We start from the raw sequence: 26038 nt of genomic DNA, 5'->3' as shown, positions 1-26038 counted from the left end.
TGGTGGTGTTTCCATTATCATAAAGGATGTGTACACCTCCAGACTGGTAGCCCAACATAATGCATCTGAGATAATTCAGGTGCAGCTAACATTGGGTAAGATAGCGATTCAGGTTGTAGCCTACTATAGGTCCCCAACCATGTCCCAAGACTCACAGTCCATGTTCCTAAGCACCCTGGAGAATATTAGAGTCCAACCTAACACTCTCATACTGGGTGATTTCAACTACCCCTCCATTAACTGGGAAAACTACTGATATACCAATACACTTGCCCAACTTTCCTGGAATTCATTAATTCCAATGCCCTGGACCAGCTTGTTCTTACCCCCACTAGAGGTAGCAACATCCTTGACCTGGTCATTATTAAATGGGTGACCACTGCTCTACACCAATAGTCAACTCCTCCCTGGTTAGATCCAACCACAATCTAATCACCTTGGAAATACACATCCCTCCAACCCTCCCCAGCAAAAATAACCACCATGCAAAACTTCTCCAACGCTAACTCTGGGCTTCTAAAAACAGAGGTGGCTGACTTCACAGCACCCATGCAAATGGAGAATAGTTGCATGACCGCCAAATCATACACCAGTGCACTGTACAAACACATACACAAATGCATGGATTTCACCATACCCATTAGAATCAAGACACTCTCTTCCAAAAAAAAGGTTGCTAATCTGGCAGTCCCCTATCATAAACAAACTCTACAACAGAAGGAGGAAACTGATGTGGAATAAGGTGAAGTCCCAAGACTGGAAAAACTCCCTTATCAGCCTCAACAAAAAGTTGAGATCCTTCATCAAATACTTTAAAGCTAGCTATGAAAACAGAATTGCAGCAGATAGTAAAGACAATCACAAGGCCTTCTATAGTTATGTAAAGAATCTCCACGGCAATACCCAGATTTGCTCTGAGCTACTGCACAATGGTACCTCCTATACTGAGCCAATAGATATTGCCAATATACTGGCTGACAGATTCTGTGCCAACTTTACCCCTCTCCCCCCACCAAAGGACCAATCACAATACCAGTAGATTGCCAGGCACCAAGTATTACTGCTGCACAGGTTAAAACAGCACTGTCCAAGGCCAAGAATACAGCTTCTATGGGACCTGACAATATCCCTGCCTGTGTTCTACATGAACTACAGAGTGAACTGGCACATCACTTGTGTGCCCTATTCAATCACAGCCCCACCTCAGGCTTTGTCACTACCAAATGGCGGACTGCTACAGTCATCCCTCTCCACAAAGGAGGAGTGACTACAGACCCTGGGAACTATTGCCCCATTACCCTGATGAGTCTGATATGCAAAGCTATGGAATGCACCATCATGGACCTAATGAACAAGGATATAGGGAATTTCCAAACACTGGATGCCACACAGTCTGGTTTTGTGAAGGGTAGATCATGCCTGCTCAACTTGGTCAACTTCTTTGAGTCAGTCACCAAGGCTGTGGATGAAGGCAAGGTGGTTCATACAGCCTACCTTGATCTGGCCAAGGCCTTTGATACTGTTCCACACTCAGGAATCATAGAAAAACTCACTAAGCTGGGCATCAACCCCTATATCACTACATGGGTTGCAAACTGGCTCACGGGTAGAACCCACAGTGTAAAAGTAGTTGACTCCAAGTCAGACTGCTGACCATTACAAGCGGAGTCGCACAGGGTTCGGTCCTTTGTTCTCTCCTGTTTGGTATCTACCTCTCTGAAGTCCAGGCCAACATGAAGGGACTCTGGCTGAAAAAATCTGCAGCTGATTGCAAGTTGGGAGCTATTATTAACTCCCAAGTGATGCTGACATCCTACAGAAAGGCATCACTGAGACCAACGACTGGTGTCAGAAACATGGCCTTAAGCTCAATGCCAAAAAATGTGTCATCATCCCCTTTGGGAAAAACCCGGTTCCCATGAATTACCACATCAATGGTAGTCTGCTGAACACAGAAGGGGTTATAAGAGATCTGGGAACACAGGTTGACAGCAACCTCTCTTTTGGCCACCACATTGCCACTGAGGTCAGAAAGTCCTACTATGTGGCACATCTAATTACTAAGGGTTTTGCATCCAGGAAAAAAGATGTCACTGTCTCCATCTACTCTTCCCTAGTTAGACCAATCACTGAGTACAATGCCCCATTTGGCATGTACCTCACTAAACACCTGCAACAACTGGAGAGGCCATAAAAATACCTGACAAAGAGGATCCTAGGCCTTAAACATTTGTCCTATATGGACAGACTTAAAAAACTCCAAATATTCTCTGTCTCATATTGCCTTCTTAGAGGCCACCTCTGCTTGATTTACAAAGCCATGTCTGACCCACCTCTGTTAGAAATGCTACAGCTAAAGAAATCCTAATCCCTCCACACCACACTCTCCAGAGACCTCAACCTCATTACCACAATCACCAAACCATGCTGGAGGGACAGGTTCATAACCCAGAGACTGCCCATGCTATGGAATAGACTTCCCATACATGCCAAGCAGAGCACCTCACTGGCCCTCTTCAAGAGAAATCTTGATGAGTGGACGGGAAATAGAAAATTCACCTCAGGGATCACTCCAGTGGCTTTACTCGACAGAGGCACTGGGAACTAAGGTCAGGTGGCATGATGCCAGGATAATCCTATGGGCTAGGCCTGTAAATGTTCCAGGGCCATTAGCCTAGTACACACCTATGAACCTATAGCTGTTTGACAACATTGCTGACATGAGTAACATTCATGACAGTTTGGATTGTGCCATATATATCTACCATACACACCAGTCAACTAGACTGCATTGATCATAACATTGCATACAGGTATAGCAGTGTCCCTCCTACCACCTCCAGCAGATGTTACAGTGCCTGGCCAATGTGCATAATTACCCTCATAGATTGCGGACATGCATACTAGTTGTATAAGTGTGTGCAGAATCATCTCTGATCACTCTGAATCACATATGTTATTCAGAGACATGGGATCACTAGTGGTATTATTCTGATACTGTCCATGATTGTGCGTGCTTCATTTACTGTTGTCCAAGAGCCTTTACCTGTATCCCACTTGCTGGAGACCTGTGCTGATATTACACTCGTATTCAGGCAAATCAGTTTGCACAGCTTCACAATATGCACCCTACTCCAATTGTACATCACATCCCTGGCAAATGTCCTCTGCATTGTTCAGGTAAGGATGCTTATCTCACATACAGATATTCCCCATTGTTATGTCACCTTGTTTGGCAGTCACATAATACACATTTTCAGTGTACAATCTATACTGTACCATATTGATATGTGATTGATGTTGCTGCTACAACTGCCTTGCATTGACATGCCCTCATCTGCTGTACATTAGGTTGTTTCACATGTCCTCTTTCCCTTTGTTCAATCCTACAATTCATCTGTGTGTCACTATAAAATACACACACTTCCCGAGTGTTTATTTTACATGGCAGCCCATGTACCCTTACAGAATGCCAGGAATGGGATTTCACAATACTCTACACTATATACACTGTCCTGTACTGTGTTTGGATCATATACATAAGTATCACACCTCTCAACTTTCCAGATTTTTGCAGAATTTCCAGATTTTTGCCTTGTATATCTTTTATTGTGTTCCTTATAAAACATGTGGTTTTCTGCCATATTATTGGGATGATCTCAGGACTGATGCCACACAATAATTACATACATTTAAGTTTCAGACTTCAAGTCTTTCAGAAAATGTATTGTTACACAAACCCCTTATTTCTAAGTTTAAAAGAGAAAATATGTAAAATCTATGCTTATTTCTGGGTCACTGTCCCCCAATTACATTGAGCTTTGTCCAGATTTCTTGCACTGAGAGACTGAGAGCTTTGAGAAATATTATATGTTAAGCCCTGGTGATCATTGTGGCATTCTGTGTAAACCCACTAACTTACTGTGCTCCGAGTTAAACAGGTTTTCTATCTGTGTTGTGTTACACAGTTTCTTAGCTGGTAACAGTGTTGCCAGCCATGAAACAGCACTTATTTACATTTAAATGTGGTGTGTGGCATGAATACGCAATTAGTTCTGCTGCTCACCTCCCATCACCACACACAGACATGTAAACTCTGTGTAGGCTTTGTTATGTGCCTGTATTGCTTGTTACTGTTATTATGCCTATGTTGCAACTATACTGCTTTGTTTTTGTACTTTCACGACAAACATAAATATGTGGTATTTATTTTGCCTAACTAACACACCAAATATTAGAATCATATAATTATGACATCAAAATTAGATCTGTTTCTTAGAGATATTCTCTGTTTAAATGTTATAGCAAACCAAAAAATATTTTAAATCTATAAATATACCCACATCTGAGATGGTGGTGTTCCCTTTCATTTAGTGCTATTATCTCATGTAGTGCATGATGTATAAGGCTTACTATCCAGGCATCTTTTCAGAAAAAATGAATTCATTTATTTCAATTCATTAATTCGTCCATTCATTCTCCAGTTATCTTCTTTATCAATATATGGGTCAAATAAGAGCTAAAGCCAATTCTGACAGTTACTGGGCACAAGACAGTGAAGCTAACCCATGACAAGACACCAGTCTACAATAGGACACACACACGCACACGCACACACACACACACACACACACACACACACACACACACACACACACACACACACACACACACATACACACAGTTTGAAGGACTGCAATTCATTTACAGTTTGTCTTTGGGATGTGGGAGGAAACTAGATCACACAGAGAAAAGAATAAAAATGGACAAAGGAAACACATACAGACTCTCCTCAAAAGGTGTCCCAGCTGACAATGGATTTGGAAACTTAAATGCTATGAGGCAGCAAAGCTAACTTCTGCACCACAGTGCCAACCTAGTCTTGACTAGGTACTAATTATCTTCAGCTATCAAACCATAAATATATAGTGTCATTGTGCCTTACGACCTAGAAGTAATACATATTTCTGCAAAAATATATTTTCATTCTTTTTAAATGTTGTAGCTTAGAACTAACACTATAACTGAAAACTTGGCTGATCTTTGCCTTTAAAGTTAGGAGCACATGGTAAAAGGTAATTAATTTCTCCAGTATAATTTCCTGAAGATTTTGGAGATAAAACACTTTATATATAAGCATAGAAAAATAAGCCCAAAACAGTCATTACTTTGTTTACAGCCTAATTTAAAGTAGTCAGTTGTTGTCTTTCGGCTTTTCCCGGTTAGGGGTTGCCACAGCGGAACTCTGGTCTGCTAATGATTAGCAGTAGATTTTCACGAACGCTGAGGTGCCAGCTCGACATTCAACCTTCAACGAAGGCACGCCCATTTATGCATGTCTTTCGAATGCCCACCCAACCGCGGGGAGGACATGCAGACTCCACACAGAAGGCACTCCCCACACTCCAGCCGAGAATCGAACGGGAGAACCTCTTGCTATGAGGCAACAATGCTACCGCTGCACCACCATCATCATCATCATCTTCTTTCAGCTGTTCCTGTTGCACCACAGTGGATGTAATTTAAAGTAGTCAGTAGTAAAGGCTAAATCTAAGTATTTTTATTTAAATAATGTAAAGCTTGTGTTTATCAAGTCAGTACTGGAACTCATCAGCTTTGTTTGGGAGGCTGCTGATGTTAGCATGCTCAATTACATTTTTTCTTTGCATTCCAACATGAGTCATGCTCAACATAATTCAAACAGGCACATTATTTCACAAATCTTGGATTGGGATATATTTTAGCAATTACTCAAGCCCAGGTGTAGGTAATGTAGGATTTAACCATGTCTGCTGTGGTTTTATCACTGACCCTGCCCAAACATCGGTTACTGCTTTTATGCAATTAAGTTATTTAAGAAAGAAAATTCTTATCTTTCTTTAGACAATGGCATTGAAGGCTCAGAGTTCAGTCTCCTTCTGCCTCTTCTCAGCTAGTGGAAATACAGCTGATGGTAGGCCATGAACTTGCTGGCACTTGAATAGTAAGTACATCAGTAAAACACAAGCAGCTGAGGATTACACCACATAAAAGTAACAGAAACTCTCCCCAGTACAGAAGCAGACATACGGTATAACCTATGAAATACTAAAAACTCTCTCCATCCCATTCACTGGACATTTCTGTGTATAGAGGTTAGTTCATGTTATTTTTGCAGGGAGTACTGCTTGGCTGCTTGTGTTTTACAACTGAACTGTGTTGGTCTGTGGCAGCTGGACTAGTTCCTGTAGGTAACACTCAGAGAGGCCACACAGTGGCACAATCTATAGCATTGTCACCTCACAGCAAGAGGTTCCCCAGTTCGATTCTTGGCTTGGGTGCCTTCTGTGTGGAGTCTGCATGTCCTCCCTGTGTTCATGTGGGTTACCTCTGGGTGCTCCAGTTTTCTTCTCCATTCCAAAGACATGCAGTAGCTGGACTGGACACTCTAAATTGGCCATAGGTATGAGTGTGCATGCGAGTGTGTGGCATGAATGAACTATGTGGCAGGGCTAGCCACCTGGCAGCTTAGCTGTAGATGATTGTCACTGTTAAGTGACACCCTGACCCCATGTGTAAAAATGTGAAAAAGGGTTGGGGGTGGATAGATGGAATTAGAGTTACAGACTTGTTTTTACTTTGCAAAATGTATATTAATTCATTTTCTCTTATTCTGCCAATGTCTCACATTAATAGTACTAACATTCTAAAAGTCTCCCTGATTGTCCTTGATTATTTTTGGATTTGTCCCCAATTCTACTGAGCTTTGTCATTGATTGGTTTAGAGCTATGAGCACTTGTAAAAGAGTGACACAAAATATATAATTCATATTTCAAGATAAGAGGCCCTGAAGCTAGATACAGAAAATGTAAAAGCAGTTGTAAAAATGTAAAAAGCCAGAAGACAAGCAAGCTTTGGAGAGATTTCTACGAATGATTCAATATCTTGAAAAATTTGTACCTTACACATTTCAGATAGTTATTCCTCTAAGAAAGCTGCTAGCTTCACTCCCAGACTACAGCTTACACTATGCCCATTTGTATGATGCCCCCATCTTGTTCTCACCCTCACTAAAAATACCTTTGGGGTATATAACAGGAAGAAGGCCGGCATGGTGGGAAATGGAACAAAGTCTGCCTATTTCAACTGTTACTGATACTTAAGAATCAATACAAAGTAAAGGAAGTGTTGCACAGAAATCAACAGAAGCAAAAATACTTCTGTGGGGAAAATTGTTGTAGACTATCAGATTTTAAAACTTGGAGACAGACTAAGAATACAAAAGACATGAGAAGGTTTGTAGCCTGAAACTGAAGTAGTTGTTTAGGCAACTGAACCAAGAGCCTATGTTGTTCTCAGGAACACGGAGATCTATATAGGAGAAATCACAGACATTTGTTTAAGACAAATACTATAAAGTCAAAGTACCAGGATGAAGAATAACAGGAGGTGTCACAACCAGTCCTGTCATAAGAAAAGAAGAGACCATGAAAACTGTCACAGTCAGGAGTTGCAGATAGATCTCAAGTCATTTCTCCAAGTGGAGCAACAGTGCAGCCACTACTACTCCAAAAGGAAGACCTGATGTCCAGTGTAAATACTCCTGTTAAATGTTATGGATAAGGAAGATCAATGAAGAAACCATTCAGAAAAAAGCATGGCTACAGTTTTACTTGTTGTTGTTGTTGTTGTGTCTTTCGGCTTTTCCCGGTTAGGGGTCGCCACAGCGGAACTCCGGTCCACTAATGACTGGCAGTAGATTTTTTTTGTGCCACGTTGCCGGCCCTGATGCACAACCTTCAACAAAGGTACGCCCATTCATGCATGTCTCCACACAGAAGACGCTCTAGCTGAGAATCGAACAGGACAACATCTTACTGTGAGGCGACAATGCTACCGCAGCACCATGGCTAGAGTTTTACTATGGAGTTAATTTAAAAATGATCAGTGCATTGACATTCCAGTCAACTAGTGAAAATAAAAACACACTGGATTGCACTCTTTAAGATTTGCAGAAGCAACATGCATTTTTCAATACTCCATTGTGCGATATATTGTGGTGCCTTGAGACCCCTTCAGAACTTTACATAAACACCTTGCATTTTCCACTGCCATTGGTTTCATTTCATACATGACATATCATCTCAAATCTCTAATTTTCACAGAACACACAAAGGCTGCATTTACAAACTAAATCATGCCTTTACTGCAATAAAGTTGTCATAGCCATATGCAAGTTTAACAAATTTTAAAAAAGTGTTTGAAATGCTTTCAAATAAAAAGTAATTTTCAGACTTAAGAAACAGAACTTTAATGGTTCACTGAATTCCAATATCTCACAGTTTATTTCAGTTTTCTTTACAATGAATGTACAGGCCTTCCTTGTCTGTCTCTCTGGCCTTGTTTCACGCTATCTTCTTTCAGCCGCATGACGTCTCAGGTACTCCAGATCTACCTGGGCTTGAGACTTCTCTCTTTTTAAGTCTGTAGAATTAATTCCTCTTGAACAATCCCTTACCTGGCTATCAGCGTCAGCCTGTATAAGTCTCTCAGTCAGGCCTTGCCTGTGTATCAGTATCCTACCTGTACAGCTCCTGGGGAACAGGCCGCCACCTGATTCCCTCTGTAATCACTCTATAGTGAGAGGCAAATGACTCTGTTGCTTCAGCTCCCCCTTTTATAAGAGAATTACTATTCTGGCTCAAGTTACAGGCCATTCTATTACAAGTCAAGTCTTTCAACTTTCACTGGCTCCACTTATGGACCGTTTTATTGAAAGAACCATCTTCAAACTCCAGTGTATCTAAATACATATATATAAATGAGTGTAACACACACACACACACACACACACACGCACACACACACACACACACACACACACACACACACACACACACACACACACACACACACACACACACACACATGCTTTTCTTGAGTACTTTTTCTTCCCTGCGTCATCCTACTGCCTTTCTCCCCAGTGCCCATAATCCACACCGAGTCTGCCAGTGGCTGTGTTCCCACGATTGTTTCCAACATTTCTGGAGCTAGTCACAAAACCTAATGGCATCCTGGAGCCCTTGGCTGTCACCTTCAGCTATGGGGTGCTTTAACTTCTACCCATTACTGCCCCTTCCCATTGTGGTGTTCATGGCTGTGTCTGCGGGTGGGTATTCAGTAGTGATATATGATGTATCTGCCCACCTCTGTGGCAACTCAGCTATGTCTACCACCCTTTCCCCTCCTCGGACCATGCCCCCATTGGCTCAACATCCCCAATCTCTACCAGGGATTTCTCTGGGAACACCCATTTAACTGCCTCCAGGATGGATATGTCCACCCCTCCCCTGCCACTCCATCTGTTGCCCAAGCCAGTAATCAAATTCTAGTCAATTGTGGTGTAATCAGGGCTTTATCCCTCTATGCCACTGTGTGTGTGTGTGTGTGTGTGTGTGTGTGTGTGTGTGTGTGTGTGTGTGTGTGTGTGTGTGTGTGCGCATATACATATATATATATATATATATATATATATATATATATATAAGGTCACTGGTGAAATCCTCTAGGGCTAACTTCGAGTCCAAATTGGCCACATCCACTAAGGACAATCACAAGGCCTTCTTCGCATATGTCCACAATCTCAAAAAGGTTACACCCAAATCTGCTCTGAACTGGTGGTCAAGAACACCACATACACAAATGCCATAGATATAGCCAACCTGCTGACAGACAGATTCAGTGAAAACATCACCCCCCTGTCCCCCATCAGTAAACCAGGACATCTCCAGCACCTACCCCCCCATCACCAGGGAGCAGGTTTTTAATGCCCTCTCAAAGGCAAAAAATACAGTCTCCATGTGACCCGATAATATCCCAGGCTGTATCCTACATGAACTCAGGCATGAGCTCTCAGCTCCATTAGGCACCCTATTCAACCAAAGCCTGAGCACCAGCTTTGTCCCAGCTGAATGGAGGACAGCCACTGTCATCCCTCTACACAAAGGTGGAGTGTCCACTGACCCAGGTAATTACAGGCCCATCAGCCTAACTAGCCAGATCTGCAAGGCTATGGAACACATTATCATGGCTCTTATAAACAAGGACATTGGCAACCTCCAAATGCTTGACCCCACACAGTTTGGTTTTCTCAAGGGGAGATCATGCCTGTTAAACTCAGTCAACTTCTTTAAAACAGTCACCAAAGCCAAGGACGAGAGGAAGACGGTGCACACCACCTACCTTGACCTAGCCAAAGCCTTCGTCACTAATCCCCACTTATGCATAATAGATAAACTCTCCCAGCTAGGCATCAACCCATATGTTACCAGATGGGTAGATAAATGGCTCACCCACTCAGTCAAAATAGGTGAAGCCACCTCTAGTAGTAGACTCATAATGAGTGGTGTACACCAAGGACTGGTCTTGGGGCCTCTACTGTTTGGGATATACTTTTCTGAGGTGCAAGCCAAAACCAGTGGTCTGTGGCTGACCAGGTTTGCAGATGACTGCAAGTTGGCTACTGCCTTAAATTCTCCTAGTGATGTGAACATCCTCCAAGAGGGCTTTACTCAAACTAATGACTGGTGCCATAAGCATGGCCTCAAACTGAATGCCAGTAAATGCATCATTATTCCATTTGGGGAAAATGGCATCCCCACTAATTATCACATTAATAACAACATACTAAGCATGCAATCCGTCGTGAGGGACTTGGGCACCCAGGTTGATACCAACCTGACTTTTGACCACTACGTTGCCTCAGTTGTATGGAAGGCTTTCTACATGGTCCACCTCATAAATAAGGGTATTTCATCCAGGAACAAGGAGGTAGTAACATCCCTGTACTCCTCCCTTGTCAAACCCATTTTTAGTACAATGACCCCTTTGGCATGTACCTTGCCAAGCACATGCAGCAGCAGGAGAGATCACACAGGTTCCTGACCAGGAAAATCCAGGGTCTCAAACACCTATCCTATACAGATAGGCTAAAGGCCCTGTCCCTCTACTCGGTCTCATACAGGGTGCTCAGAGGTGACCTGTGTCTGGCATACAAAGCCATCTCAGACCCAGTCTTGATGGAGTTGCTGCATATCTGTAAGTCAAACTCCACTTGTGCAACTCACACGGAAGGCCTTAACCTGGTCTGTGACATTAACAGAACTTGTTGGAGGGATAGATTTGTGTCCCAAAGACTCCCCAGTCTGTGGAATAGACTCCCTCTCTATGTCAAGCAGAGTACCTTTCTAGCCCTCTTTAAGAGGAACCTGGATGACTGGATGTTAAACAGACAATACATCATGGGACCACCTGTGTCCCTGCTGGAGAGGGTAAACAGGTGCTGACTTTGAGTGAATGGGCAAAATTCTTTGCTAGGCTTATAAGGGCATCCAGGCCAATAGCCTAGTATCATCCTATGAACCTATGAATATATACACACACACACACACACACACACACAGATATATATATATATATATATATATATATATATATAGATACACACACACACACACACACACATATATATATATATATATATATATATATATATGCGTGTGTGAGTGTGTGTGTGTATTATATATACACATATGTGTTTGTATACATACATTTTATATATATATATATATATATATATATATATATATAAGTGTGTGTATAAACTTTGAAAAGGCAGATGTAAGTCATGGAGTAAAACATTAAATGCTAATTAGTTAGGTACAGGAAGCTACCTGTAATGTGGTACTCATTTCATCTGAAGCCTTCTCTGTTGACTACAGGGCTCAGAAATGTTAACCCATATCCTCAGTGTCTCTATCTTACTTAACTCTGGATGAGATCACCACAGTCATTGCTGATAGTCTGGTAACAGGGAATTGCCTAGGTATAGGCTGTTCAAGAATGGCCGAAAAAGGTCAGGTGAAGTAGCACTGCATAAACTGAGGCAGGTCAGAGAGGAGAAGGAGCCACAATCAGTCAGGTGGGAAAAGGAGAGGAATTAAGCAGGCAGGGTCATAGGTTAGCATAAGCACTTTGGCAGTGAAGGCAGAAGAAGGAGAGGAAAGTTGCTGCAGCAGTATGGTGTATCCTTCACCTCCTAAATGCATAAAGAAGGAGGATTACAGAATGGAAAAGAGAGGGAGTAAAGAAGTGTGATAGTAAAAGTAAAAGTAAAACGTGACTGAATTACGGCTGGCTAGGAGACAGGGTCAGATATGGGTTAGGGTACTGGGGATACACTGAAAGAGTAAACCTGTTGGACTGTGGCAAGAGATTGTGGATAGAATTGGACTGTATGCCTTATGGATGTGTCTGTGCTATGAAGCAGTGATTTACATAAAAAAGTCACAGAATGTGAGGTCAGAGAGGAGAAGAAGCACAAACCTATCCAGAGGGAAAAAGGGAGTATTTTGAACCTCTCTTCTAGCTCATCATTCAGGGCTACGGAAAAAAGTAAAAAAGTAAAAAGATGGCCAATATGACTACCTAAGACTGTCAGGAAAGCATTTAGTGTGAAATGGCATACACAAACACAGGGGTTTGTGAGATGGAAAAAGCAAATTGCAAAAAGGCTAGCAGCAGGCAGAATAGCTGATGAGGTCACATAAGGTACAAGCTGAAAGGGAGCTGGCAGAAAGGGGTAACAGGGAGAACAAAAGATTCCTTAGGTATATGCCAGGGAAAAACAATTGGAAGACAAACATGACAGGATGAAGAACACAAAGGACTGGGAAAAAGTGATGAGTGAATACTTTGCTTCAGTCTTTTACAAAGCAAAGCAAGAGAAGCATCTCAGTCATGGAGGGAGGACACAGCGATGAGATCAGGGGAAAGAAATTAGGACAGAAAGGGAGAAGAATGAGTGTGAAGTGCAATCTTTACCAAAGGATAAAAGAAATGGACCAAATAAGCTGCCTCCCACAGTCCTAAAAAGTCTACTGGAAGATAACGCCATATAAATTTTCAGTACATCACTTTCCACTACAGAAGTGCCTGGGTACTGGAAGGAAGTAAGTATGGTATTCTCATACATAGTGGTGAGCAGCAGGAAATCTCATGGATTGTACATGCTTGTAAACTCAGCAGCAATAGTAGACAAAATCATTATCAGAATCCAGAGGAAAAAAATGATTGCTTTGTTACAGATCAGCAGTCTCTGAAATGGCAACCATAGTGAGGGCTATGCTCAGATTTGTTGTTTATAGTTTTGTTATTCTTTTCAGTTAGTTTAATATTTAACATAGATTCAGGTCCATTTGTTCATAGGTAGGTACTAGGCTATTGGTCCTAGGGCCTATATAAGCCTAGCCAAAGGTACCCTGGCTTTCGCCACCCAAGAAAATTATTTTTCTGTGCCACTGTTGAGCAGAGCCACAGAAGTGATCCCCGGGGTGAATTTCCTATCTCCCATCCAATCATCAAGATTTTTCTTGAACAGTGCTAATGAGGATCTTTGTTTGATATAGATAGGTAGTTTGTTCCAGAGTATGGGAAGTCCTCTGGGACAGGAATCTATCCCTCCAGCATGTTCTGTTTATTGTGGTGACGAGGTTTAGGTCCCTAGAGCTCATAGGGATTGGGATTTCTTTAAGTGGAGCATGTCTAAAAGCTCTGGGTTTGACATACCTTTGTGTGTTAGGCAGAGATCGCCTCTGAGTAGGTGATATGCAATGGAGTAAAGCTGCAGTTTTTTGAGATGGTCTGCATAGGTCATCTCTTTGAGGCCGATAATCCTCTTTGTGAGTTATTTCTGTGGCCTTTCCAGTTGTTGTAGATGTCTTGTGAGGTACATACCAAAAGGGGCATTGTACTCTATAATGGGTCTAATGAGTGATGAGTAGAGGGGAACAATGACCTCTTTTTTCCTAGATGAGAAACCTTTTGTGATGAGGTGTGCCACAAAGAAGGATTTCCTGACTACTGTGGTGATGTGATTATCAAAGGAGAGACTACTGTCCACCTGTGTCCCAAGGTCTCTTATCACACTTTCGGTGATAAGTAGACTACCATCTATGTGGTAGTTCATGGGTACTGAGTTTTTACCAAAAGGAATGACAATGCACTTTTTGGCATTGAGCTTGAGGCCATGACTTTGACACCAGGCATCTGTCTCAGCAAGGCCCTTTTGTAGGATGTCCACATCTTTTGGAGTTTTGATTATGGCTCCTAGTTTGCAGTCATTTGCGAACTTCATTAGCCAAAGACCTTCTGTGTTGGCCTGTACTTCAGAGAAGTAGATACCAAACAGGAGAGGACCCAGGACTGAACCCTATGGTACTCCACTTGTCACTGGTCTGAAGCTAGATTTGGAGTCTGCTACTTTCACAGTGTGGGTTATGTCACTGAGCCAGTTGGCAACCCATCTTGTGACATAGGGATTTATACCTAGTTTAGTGAGTTTATCTATAATTCCAGAGTGGGGGATGGTGTCAAAAGCCTTGGCGAGATCTAGATAGGCTGTGTGAACCACCTTACCCTCATCTACGGCTTTGGTGACTGCTTCAAAGAAGTCTATCAGGTTTAGGAGACATGATCTGCCTTTTACAAACCCGAACTGGGTGGAGTCCTAAGTTTGGAGATTACCAATGTCATTGTTTATAAGTTCCATAATGATACGCTCCATAGCCTTGCAGACCAGGCTCGTTAGGCTAATGGGGCGGTAGTTTCCGGGGTCTGTGTTGGCTCCCCCTTTGTGGAGTGGGATAACTGTCACTGTGCGCCATTCAGTGGGCACATAGCCTGAGGTGAGGCTATGATTGAACATGGTATTTAGGTGGGGTGCCAGTTCATTCTGTAGTTCATGTAGAACACAGCCTGGGATGTCGTCAGGTCCCATGGATGCTGTGTTCTTGGCTTTGGATAGTGTGTTTTTTACCTGTGCAGCTGTGATTACAGGAACTTTGCATTCTTCTGGTATAGAGATGGGCCTTTTAGGGGATGACAGAGGGGTAAAGTTAGCACTGAACCTATCTGCCAGGATGTTGGCAATATCCGTTGGTTCTGTATATTTAGTGCCATTGTGCTGTAACTCAGAGCAGATCTGAGTGTTGCCATTGAGATTTTTGACATAGCTATAGAATGCTTTGTGGTTGTCTTTAGAATCAGTGGTGATTTTGTTTTCATAACTAGCTTTGGAGGATTTTATGAGGGATCTCAGCTTCTTACTGAAGCTGACCAGGGAGTTTCTCCAATCATGGGATTTTACTCTTTTTTGCAACAGTTTCTTTCTTTGGCAGGGGACCACCAGATTGGCTTCCTTTTTTTGGAGGATAGCATCTTGGTTCTATTAGGGATTGCATGACCCATGCACTCATGTAAGTGCTTATAAAGTGCATTTGTGTAGGATTCAGCAGTCATACCTCTATTGTCTATCAGCATGGGTGTCGTGAAGTTTGCCACTTCTGTCTTAAGAGGCGTGAAGTTGGCTTTGGAGAAATTTTTTACTGTGGTTTCCCTAATGGGGGGTGGGGGAGGGATGTGGATGTCTAGGGTGATTAGCGTATGGTCAGATCTGACCAACGAGGACTTGATCTCTGGTGTGGAGTACCGGTCGCCCATGTTGGTAATAACCAGGTCTAGGATATTGCTGCCCCTGGTGGGGGTGTGGATAAGTTGATCCATGGCATTGGAATTTATGAATTCCAGAAAACGTTGAGCACAAGAGTTGGTACATGAGTAGTTTTCCCAGTTAATGGTAGGGTAGTTGAAATCGCCCATTATTAGGGTGTAGGTTGTACCATAACATTTTCCAGTGTATTAAGAAATGAGGAGTAGGAATCCTGGGGCATCGTGGGGAATCTGTAGCAAGCTACAATTTGGATTGCGGTCTTGCCCAGAGTTAGTTGCACTTGGATAATCTTGGATGCATTATGCTGAGCAACTAGCCTGGAGGTGTGGATATCCTTAATGAATATGGACACGCCTCCGCCTTTAGTGTTTCGGTCCAGGTTAGGTGGCCGAAAGGTGTGGTATGAATTATAGCCTGGTAATGCAGGGGTACTCTCTGGAGCCTTGAACCAGGTCTCTGTCACTGCACAGATGTCGATGTTCTCCCTTTTAAGGAGTGGCTCGAGAGAGTGCATTTTGAGGTTTAGACTTCTAGCATTGAGTAGCAATACCCTCAGATTCTTCTTGCCTGTACCTGTTAGGGTGGTGAGTTTCTCATTTGAACCTTGCCTAAAAAGGCACTATAGGGGTGGCTAGAGCCTTAGGCAGTATCCGGAATCCCAGGGGCGACAGGTTCAGGCCATCTCTGGCAAAGCATCGTGGCTTGTCGATCATGTCATCCCAGGCAGACAGATACTGGATCCCCTTAGAATGACACCAGAAGCTTAGCCAATTGTTGAAGTCAATCATTTTGTCCTTGTACTGTGGTATCATTCTGGGTGATGGCAGGATACTACTCAGGGCTAGGGTCATACCTGCCTGGGCTACAAGATCAGACAGCTCCTCCATGTCCCTTTTCATGTAGTCCAAGGAGTCATATTTGTACTTGTTGTGGAGTGACCTGAGTGTATGTGTTATGTGGCAGATCCTGGCACCCAACAGGCAGCTGACAGTAATTTTCTCCTTGTTTAGCATGGTGAGTGGAACATCAGTGTGCCTGACTATAGAGTCACCTATAACTAGAGTGTTGGGTACGTTGTTATGCCTTATGGCATGTGGTTGAGTGGCACACTGAGTTTGTGGGCTATGTGTCATTTGGGTTGTGTTGGGGGTTGGAGGTTGCTTGTGTTTCTGCTTTGGAGGTCCCTGTTGCTTGGGCAGGTTTTTACTGAGAGCCACGTGAATGTAGGTGTGTGTTTTGTGTTTCTATGTGTGTGTTTTGGTGGTGTAGGTTTTGAGGGACTATGTGCTGAGTGTGGTGTGGTGCAAATGTTTACCTTCTCCTCTTGACTGTCTTGTCCAGTCTTGTGTGAAGAGAGCTTTGCTTCCAGTTTGGCTATATAAGTGCATCTCTCGCAGGTTGTAGTGTTGGGTGGTAGGAGGAGAGGGTTGTCTGTGTACATGAGGCAGTTACTGCATTGCCCCAAGATGCCCAGATTCATCAGGTAGACAGGAGAAAACACCGGGGGCTGACCCTTGGACATGCCTGAATAGGTGCTTATTTGTTAAGTACTAGAAACTGTTTTCCTCTAGACAATGAGGAAAGTTGAGTGCTGTAGTAATTTGTAGCTTATTTAGTGCTTACAATAAGTTCTGAACAAGTGCAGAAACAAAAAACTGGCTAGTTCTAAGAAACAAAATTAAGCTAGAAGGCTTCCCTCCAACACAGAAAGGCTTGGGCCCTAGAAGCCTACAAATAGTCCTGGACACAGTAAATCTATATCCAGGCTAGACTACCCACAGGAAAGGCAGGAAACAAGCTTAGAAAAAGGTTTTTTTTTTTTTTAGTGGAAAGAGAGAAAGGAGTAGCAGAAACTAAGCTGATTGGCCTTCTCAAATGTTCTCCATGTACTGGGTAGAATGAGGTAATGACACTAGACTGGGAGGAGGGTCCCAGATCAAATTTACACTAGGGTGGGCAACTGCAAAGCCACCAACTATAAAAACACTATACCAACAGGGAGGGAGGGCAGAAATGTTTCTCACAGCTGAAAAGCAGCAGTGAGCCTTTAAATGAAAGTTTTAAACAGCTAAAGGAGCCTCTAGAAAAAAGAGTTTAACTGCAACAAGTTATCAGAAACAAACAACACAACAGATGCTTAATAAAAGTGGACAATTTCCAGTTAATACCTCACACACAGTGAAACTAGCTAGAAAAATACACAGTAAACAAAGATCTATAAATAACAAAGAAATAAAGAACAAAATAAACAAAAAAACAGGATATTTAATGTTATATATTATAGCTCCGAGTTTGCTCAGTGTCCTTCCTTCGATTAGCTCAGTGTGAAATGGCAGAACACTCACAACTGAACTTCTTAGGTAACAGAAAGTTGAAACTTGAGACAGCTTTTAAGAAAGAAATCTCAAAAGAACTAATGAGGTGCTTAGTCTAAGCTGTAGTCCAGGTGACCTCAGTCAGCCAATGACCTCAAACAATTCTCTTTCACTGAAATGCCTGATGGCTTTGGCTAAACCAAGATGTCCCTGAATATGTGCTCAGACACACAGCCTCCACAAATACTAGGCCCAAATACAAGCCTAATCCCAGCTTGCAAGTCACAATCGTTATTTTTCTTTATTTTTTATAGATTATTTTAAATTATTTTCATTTAACCCACTATCACCCCACCAACCCAAATTCTATTAGCAACTCAGGCACATGTTGGCATAATGACATAACTTAGCTGTCTCATCTCTCTTCTGGCAGTTGTGTGGGTTATGTGTCCAAGATGTATGGTTCTGGGTTAAAGACCTTAATGGAGACTGAAGATCACACAGAAGTGCTGTCTATAAGGGGGCAGGGCAGTCTTGAGGAACTGCATCACTTGCTGAAGCTAATCGCAAATCAATCCCTGAGCAGACTACCAGTCATACAAAATGGGAACAGGGTAAAAAAAAATAAAAACAAATAAAAAATAAGTCCTACAAGTAGATAATGGCCTACTTCCATTCTGCTTATTTCTCATCACCAAGAAATGAGTCAGCTTTAGGGCTCTCATCAAAGTAGAATAAACAAGTCAGTATGGGCACTAAGGAGAGCAAGCTAGGTGATCAGTGGAGAAGTGAATCAAAGAAAAACAAATAATTCTAATGTTATTAAATTTTATTTTTAGAAGGTTGATTAATGTGCCTATGTTTGTGTCTTTGTGTTTTGGGGGAGTAGGTTTTAGGTGTGCAGTGTGGGTGTGCAGTTTGTTTTTCTTACTTGCGTGAATGGGGCTGAGATGCATTGATTGAAAGTAAGGCTACAATGTTGAGGAATGATTGATGGCATGCAAAGAGTGGTGATAAATTCTCAATGGCATACAGAGTGGTGATAAATAAAAATATCAGTACCCTATAACTCGTAAATAAAATTACTCTAACATCCATTTTTCATTGTCCTTTTTTAGAACATACACACACACACACACACACACACACACACACACACACATGCACACATATATAATATACATATATAAACATGATTACATCATGAAAAGTTGAAAACTCACAAGAGAGAGAATCACAAATGGTGAACAAAAAAAAAAAAAGAACAGACTGGAACAGAAGTGATCAAAAAGCCAATAGTCCACTCAGCGATATGAATCAAAGATTCATATCGCTGAGTGGACTATTGGCTTTTTGATCACTTCTGTTCCAGTCTGTTCTTTTGGTTTTGTTGGTTAAAAAAAAAAAAAGGATAATCACAAATCACAGCAAACATTCTGGATATAGTCCTCACTAACAGGGGGAAGAATGCTGCAAACCCCCTAGTGTAATGTCCTCTCTGGTGAGGTCAGACCACAAAATGATCTCCTTTGAAGTAAAAATAAAACTTGTAACACCAGATAACCCTGGAATGTTCAGGAACTACTTTGTCTAACTTCTTACTATTAAATGATAGCCTGAAAAAATTTCAAGCCTCTATAATCCCTGAGAATACTGCTGCTTATGAGGAACTGTTAGCAGAAACCCTATACATGCATGCAAATAGCTGCATAGAAGCAGCTGTCCCCTACAGGAATATGTACAGAACTAACTCAAAATAAGCCATCCTGGTGGAATCACATCAGTAAGCTGTGTTAGAGTATACTGAACAATAAATAAAATATTAAAATAAATTCTGCTGCAATGCACTGAAAAATAAAGCAGAGAATAATGCATCATGTAAAAGAGTTACCCCAGGGAAACATCAAAAATGCAAGAAAAAAAGAGATATACTACCTGTAATTCAAAGTCCGGAATACCCAGTGGATACCCTAGATACATCAAGTATTTATCATCAAAATTTGGACTATTTAAAATTAAAAGATGTGGATCTAGGAGATGATGTAATTTCTGGAGCAGGTATTTTCCCATGGTATGGAGCAGCAAAAGCCACTTGGGAGTTAAGAAAACTATCCAAACTGGTTGAAGTTGGCAAACACCACTTTCAATGCAATCTCTGACATTACTGTCGAAATGACAGCCATACAAACTATGATTTTACAAAATCAAATGGCATTAGATTACATACTAGCATCTCAATGGGTACATGTGCCCTAATAGGAGAACAGTGTTGTACATTTATTCCAGATTAAACAATCTCACTAAAAACGCATTTAGAAGTTATTGCACAAGTATCACAACATGGTAGGAAAAATTGTATTTACAATTGGAGTAAGTGGTTTAGTAATTTGTTCATGGGTTGGACAGGAAAAATCATTTTGTTTTTAATTCCTATAACTGTTATTATTATGCTTGGCTGCATGTTATTCATATGTAAAGTTTTTTTAAAAGTTATTCAGCAAGTTACTGTTGCCATTTGTCACAATGAAAATATTTCACCAAACAATGATGAATTTGTCTCCCTGGTTTAAATAAAAAAGGGGAACTGTTAGAGTGTGCTGAACAATGAATACAAGATTAAAATCAATTCTGCTGTAAATACAGTGAAAAATAAAGCATAGAATAAAAAGTTTGCTTAAATGTAGGAATACAGCTTAGCAATGTAAAATGGGCATCATCCATAATGTGTATAAATAAGTGGTGTTTTGAAAAACAAGGAACATTTATTAAAATACATGCTTCCTCACAGTATCAGCAGAAATTATATATATAAAAAAAAAACAATTCTGAAAAGCAAATATTGCATGCTTTTCTCATATCGGCAGAACAGTTTATTATGCTTGGCTGCATGTTATTCATATGTAAAGTTTTTTTAAAAGTTATTCAGCAAGTTATTGTTGCCATTTGTCACAATGAAAATATTTCACCAAACAATGATGAATTTGTCTCCCTGGTTTAAATAAAAAAGGGGAACTGTTAAGAGTGTGCTGAACAATGAATACAAGATTAAAATCAATTCTGCTGTAAATACAGTGAAAAATAAAGCATAGAATAAAAAGTTTGCTTAAATGTAGGAATACAGCTTAGCAATGTAAAATGGGCATCATCCATAATGTGTATAAATAAGTGGTGTTTTGAAAAACAAGGAACATTTATTAAAATACATGCTTCTTCACAGTATCAGCAGAAATTATATATATATAAAAAAAAACAATTCTGAAAAGCAAATATTGCATGCTTTTCTCATATCGGCAGAACAGTTTAACATATTTCCCCATAAATGCTTCTTTACAGAATCTGAAAAAAGGCACTGAGAGAAAAACAGGATCACAATTACACGAAAAGAAGAGAATATAAAGACTGTAAAATCAAGCTGTGTTAGGGTATGAGGTAAATTGAAGAATGTATTGTTTTCATTCATATCTGTACTCAGAAGCAAACCTTGAACATTAAAGCTGTAGCCGTAACAGTATTGTACGTGTTGTCTGTTGTAAAAGTTATATATTAGTAACTGCGCTAGAGTTAATATAGTACTGTGCTGCAAAGTATATTTTCTCATCAGTGTACAGCCTACAAGGCTCTGTGTTTTAAACAGACTGCAAGTGCAACTATGCAAAACCCTGTGTTATAACCAGACTTTGATTTCAGCAGTAAGCAGCCAACAAGACTTTGTATCTTAATCAGACTTTGGTTCCAGCAGTATCATCAAAATTAATTTTTCAAGTGGCATAACAGAAGGATGAAAATCATGGCAAAAATTAGCAGGTGTTGTACCTAGCAGGATAAAAGCTCTATCATTAAATTAAACCACAACTCAAAGGACTAATAAAGTCTACCAAACTGAAATGTGGGGTAAATTTGGCCTCCCAGGCCAAGAACAACCACAAGGCATTCTTCATCTATGTTTGCAACCTCATAGGGTAATACACTATTGCGTGCAGTGCTTATTGTTAATGGAGCCACCTATACTGAGCCAGAAAATATAGCAAACCTACTGACAGACAAATTCAGCTCTGACTTCACCCCTTTCCCACATGCCTTTCCTCAAGAAATGCCATCAAATATAACTTCCCCCTACTATCATATGGGAACAGGTTCCCAGTGCTCTAAGGCCACAATCACTGCATTGACTGGCCCCAACAATATCCCAGGCTGCCTTTTAAGTAGCATGAAACATGACTTGTCAGGCCCATTGGAATCAATATTTAACTGTAGCCTCCAAATGAGCTTCATGCCTCATGAATGGAGAACAGCAACCATCATCACCCAGCACAAAGGTGAGCCATTTACAGACCCTGGAAACTACTGATACATAAGTCTCTCTAGTCTCATATGCAAAGCCATGCAAAGAACTGTCATGGAAATTATCAATAATGACATAGGAAACCTCCAGTCACTGGACCCGACCCAGTTTGGTTTTGTCAGGGGTAGGTCATGTCTACTCAATTTGGAGGACTTCTTTGACAATATCTCCAAATCAATGGACAGGAGTAAGATGGTTCAAACTGCTTACCTTGACCTGGCCAAGACATTTGACACAGCACCCCACTTGGGCATTGTTGACAAACTCTGGAGGTTAGGCATGAACCCCAAGTCACCTGGTGAATAATTAGCTGGCTTGCAGACAGGATCTAGGAAGTTAAAATTGGAAAATCCACAACTACAAAGTGGCCAGTTACCAGCAGAGTTCCTCAGGGATCAGTGCTGGGATCACTCCTTTTGGCATCTACTTCTCTGAAGTCAAGGCCAATGTCAGTGGCCTCTGGTACACCAAATCTGCAGACAATTACAAATTAGGAGCAGTCATAAAATCCCCCACTAACACTATTGCTCTCCAAGAAGGACTGACACAGACAAATAACTGGTATCAGAGCCATTGACTAAAACTGAATGTGAAGAAATCCATAATAGTATCTTTTGGGAAGTCATCCACCCCTAGTAACTATCATATTGACAATATGCCACCATTTATGTATTTATTTATTCCCTTTTGTTTACCAGGATGGTCTGACTCGATTCTCAGGCCCATTTTCGGAGGAGGCCCAGGGAGATAAACTCCATTAGAGTTACAAAAACAAATTACAACAATTATAAAGAATTTACAGAGAAAAGAATCAGTTTCTTAACATTAGAAACTGGGTTTTAGAATGATCCATGGGTAATACAATCAAGACGGAGATTGATACAATTTGATTTCTGTAGGAGTGTTACACAATAATAAACAGGTTGCATTTACATATACAGCAATATATAAATTTCATTTACAAAGAAGCGATGAAAAGCAGCATACAATTATAAATATATATATAGGATTAGGTAAGAGAGCTGGAATTAGGGGTTCATGACAGTCTGGAAATCTGAGAGAGAGTGTGAGTCCATGAGTCAGGGTGGCAACAAGAGCATAGTCAAGAAGAGTCTACATGCTGTTTTAGGTTGTGCTTGAAGGGATGCACAGCAGTCCTGTTTTAGTGGGAGAGGCAGGGAGTTTCACTGTCTGGTGACATTGGATGACTATAGTGGATCTCCACATGTATTACTGGATTTGGAAGTTATTAGTAGGCTCTCATTACCTGAGCAAAGGCAATAGGGAGTAGTGCTTGAGAATGTTTTGTAGAGAAGGGCATGTGTTTGTTTTGTGTATTATTTTGTGGGCAATTTGAAGTTGAGTGAATGTAAGGTAATTAGGTATTTCTAGCCAGTTGAGCTCCATTAGTGTTAAACAATGGTGTATGCAATAGGATGCATTAGCTATGAACTTGACTATTTTGTTAAAACACGCCTCTAATTTATTTAGTAGTCTGGCTTGAATGTTGCTTAGTATGAGTGATGCATAGAAAAAGGAGGGGGAAAGGTAAGATGATGCTAAGGATTTTCTTGATGAGTATTTGAGGAAAGGTTTGTTTCAGTAGAGGAAGCCAGCTTTTTTATGAGTTTTCTTGATGACCTGGGTAATATGCAGGTCAAATTTTAGGTTATTGTCTATTAAGCCTCCTAGTAGTTTGGTATTTATTAGAGTTTCTGTGGTGGTGGTGCTTGTTGAAGTAATATTAAAGGGTGTGCAGTTTGCTGAACAAGATCTAGGTGTGAAAAGCATTAATTTTGGGGTTTTGTTTTTTGGTATTTAGGATTAGGAGATGAGCCTTTTGTCATAATTCTATGAAAGTGAAGGAGTCTTGAGTCATTTCTTGAAGTAAAGGAAGGGGTGAGGCTGAGCACATGATGGTGGCATCATCTGCATATTGTACTAAGGTGGCAAGTGTGCTGGCATTTTGCAATTTGTTTGTGAAAAACTTGAACTGGGCCTAGAATCGACACTTGTGGTACACCGACAGAAACAGGGAGGAAGGGGGATAGGTCATGATTCTGTTTTATGGCCCGTCATCTGGTGGAGAGATAGCGACAAAACCAGGTAAGAATTGGGTGAGACAGGAGCAGGGAAGACAGATTATTGACTAAGAGTTGGTGGGATACTGTGTCAAATGCTTTTGACAGATCCAGGAACAGGGAGGATATTAGGTTACCATTGTTTGTGTTGGTATTTATGGCTTCTGAGAAACTAACCAGAGCTGTTGTTGTGGTGTGGTGTGGTCAAAAGCTAGGTGCGGGGAAGTGTAGTTTGTCATTTATGAGGTTAGGAGTTGGGAGTGAATGCATCTTCCTCAGATTTTGGACAGAGGGGAGAGAATTGCAATGGGGCAGTAGTTGGAGAGGTCTGTGGCTGATCCACCTTTGTGAAGTGGTATAATATGTGATTTTTTCCAGACAGTGGGCACATAGTTTTCTGTGATATATTTATTTATGAGTATTGAGATGGGGTGTACCAGGAGATTTGCAGCTAATTTTAGGTGCTTCAGTGGGAGTTTGTCAGCAGCAGGTGTAGTGGTTTTCAGTTTATGAAGGTCATTTTTGATACTTGAGGAAGGTACTAGGTGGAAGAAAAGAGAAGGGTATTGTAAATATTCTTGGCATGGATAGAGCAATGGGAGGGTTGATTAGATTCTAGTAGAGAGAGGACAGATTGAATGAAATGTGTGTTGAATTGAGTGGCTACGGGGTCTGTGTCATTGGTTGTGCTAGGAGATGTGGTGGTTTGACTGGGGTATAGTAGGGCCTTTATGGTTATCCAGAATTGCTTGGGATTTTGGTGATGTTTGCCTTGATGTGAGTGAAATAATGCAATTTTTGTCTAGTTTGACCTGTAATTTACATTGATTTCTAAGTTGTCTACATATTTGCCACTTTTATTGTAATTGTAGAATACCATGTATTCCAGGCTTTGTCTCTGTTTAGCATGAGCTGTTTGATTTCTTTGTTGAGCCATGGGACAGGGAAACATTTGGTTCACTTTGTTTTTATGGGAGCAAATTCATTTAGTATGTTAAGGAATGTTATATTGAAATGGGTAACAGTATCTTTTAGTGGTAGTTTTTTTAGACTATTCCAGTTGTATTAGGAAAAGGTGTCTTTGTTAAAATAGGAGAGTCTAAGTACTTGTTTTAATACCTTACGGTTGTGGTTGTGATAAATTTGTCTCATAAGTGTGGAGAGATGATCACTGATTTTGTTTGGGAGACAGCCACTTGTTTTAGTACCTTACGGTTGGGGTTGTGATAAGTTTGTCTCATAATAAATGTGGGGAGATGGTCACTGATATTGTTTGGGAGACAGCCAAAGGTGTTTATGTTTGAGGGTGAGATGATCAGGATCCAATCTAGCAGTGAGTGCCTGCTGCTGTGTTTATCAATTCTAGTGGGTAAGGTGATTACTTGAGTGAAACTGAATAGGTTAATAGAGAGGTATGAGAGTCAGTGTTTACAAGTAAATAGTACATATTAACATACCCAAGTATTAATAGTTTCTTTATTTACATTTGTGGAAAACTATTGAAGGAGGTTTTCAAGAGTGGGAATGTTGTTGCTTTGGGAAACATATAAGGCAGCAATGCAAACAGTGTTCTGCTTGTTCAGTGTAGGAAGGTAATAGACAGGTGTTGGGAGAGTTGGGGTGACTCAGTGGGGATCTGGTGATGTTTACTGTGTTTTTAAAAAATGTATTGCAACCCCCTCCATCTTTTTTTGTGTACTCTATCATTTCTTATTATATTGCACCCTGGGAGAAGGATTTCTTCATCTTTAG

General features: G+C 41.0%; 2 protein-coding genes across 13 annotated transcripts in view; one reads left to right on the top strand and one right to left on the bottom strand.

The window, feature by feature from the left end:
* The window catches only part of CIZ1 (CDKN1A interacting zinc finger protein 1), a 2016138-nt gene that overhangs the window by 195780 nt on the left and 1794320 nt on the right, over positions 1-26038 (top strand). The window contains exon 1 of one of the 2 annotated variants that reach the window (XM_044058878.1): positions 21278-21292. The exons of the other annotated variant lie outside the window; for it this stretch is intronic. The gene's annotated coding sequence lies outside the window, so the exon portion shown is untranslated. Of the gene's footprint in view, positions 1-21277; positions 21293-26038 lie in introns of those variants that run through there. 2 annotated transcript variants of the gene reach the window in all.
* Positions 1-26038, bottom strand: part of DNM1 (dynamin 1) — a 1092771-nt gene that overhangs the window by 439297 nt on the left and 627436 nt on the right. The gene's annotated exons all lie outside the window — the stretch shown is intronic.

The sequence above is a fragment of the Protopterus annectens genome, chromosome 16.part0 (assembly GCF_019279795.1).
Source record: "Protopterus annectens isolate FY-2018-M chromosome 16.part0, PAN1.0, whole genome shotgun sequence".
NCBI classification, from domain to species: Eukaryota; Metazoa; Chordata; order Ceratodontiformes; family Protopteridae; genus Protopterus; species Protopterus annectens.
This window is presented reverse-complemented; position numbering and strand designations above follow the sequence as displayed.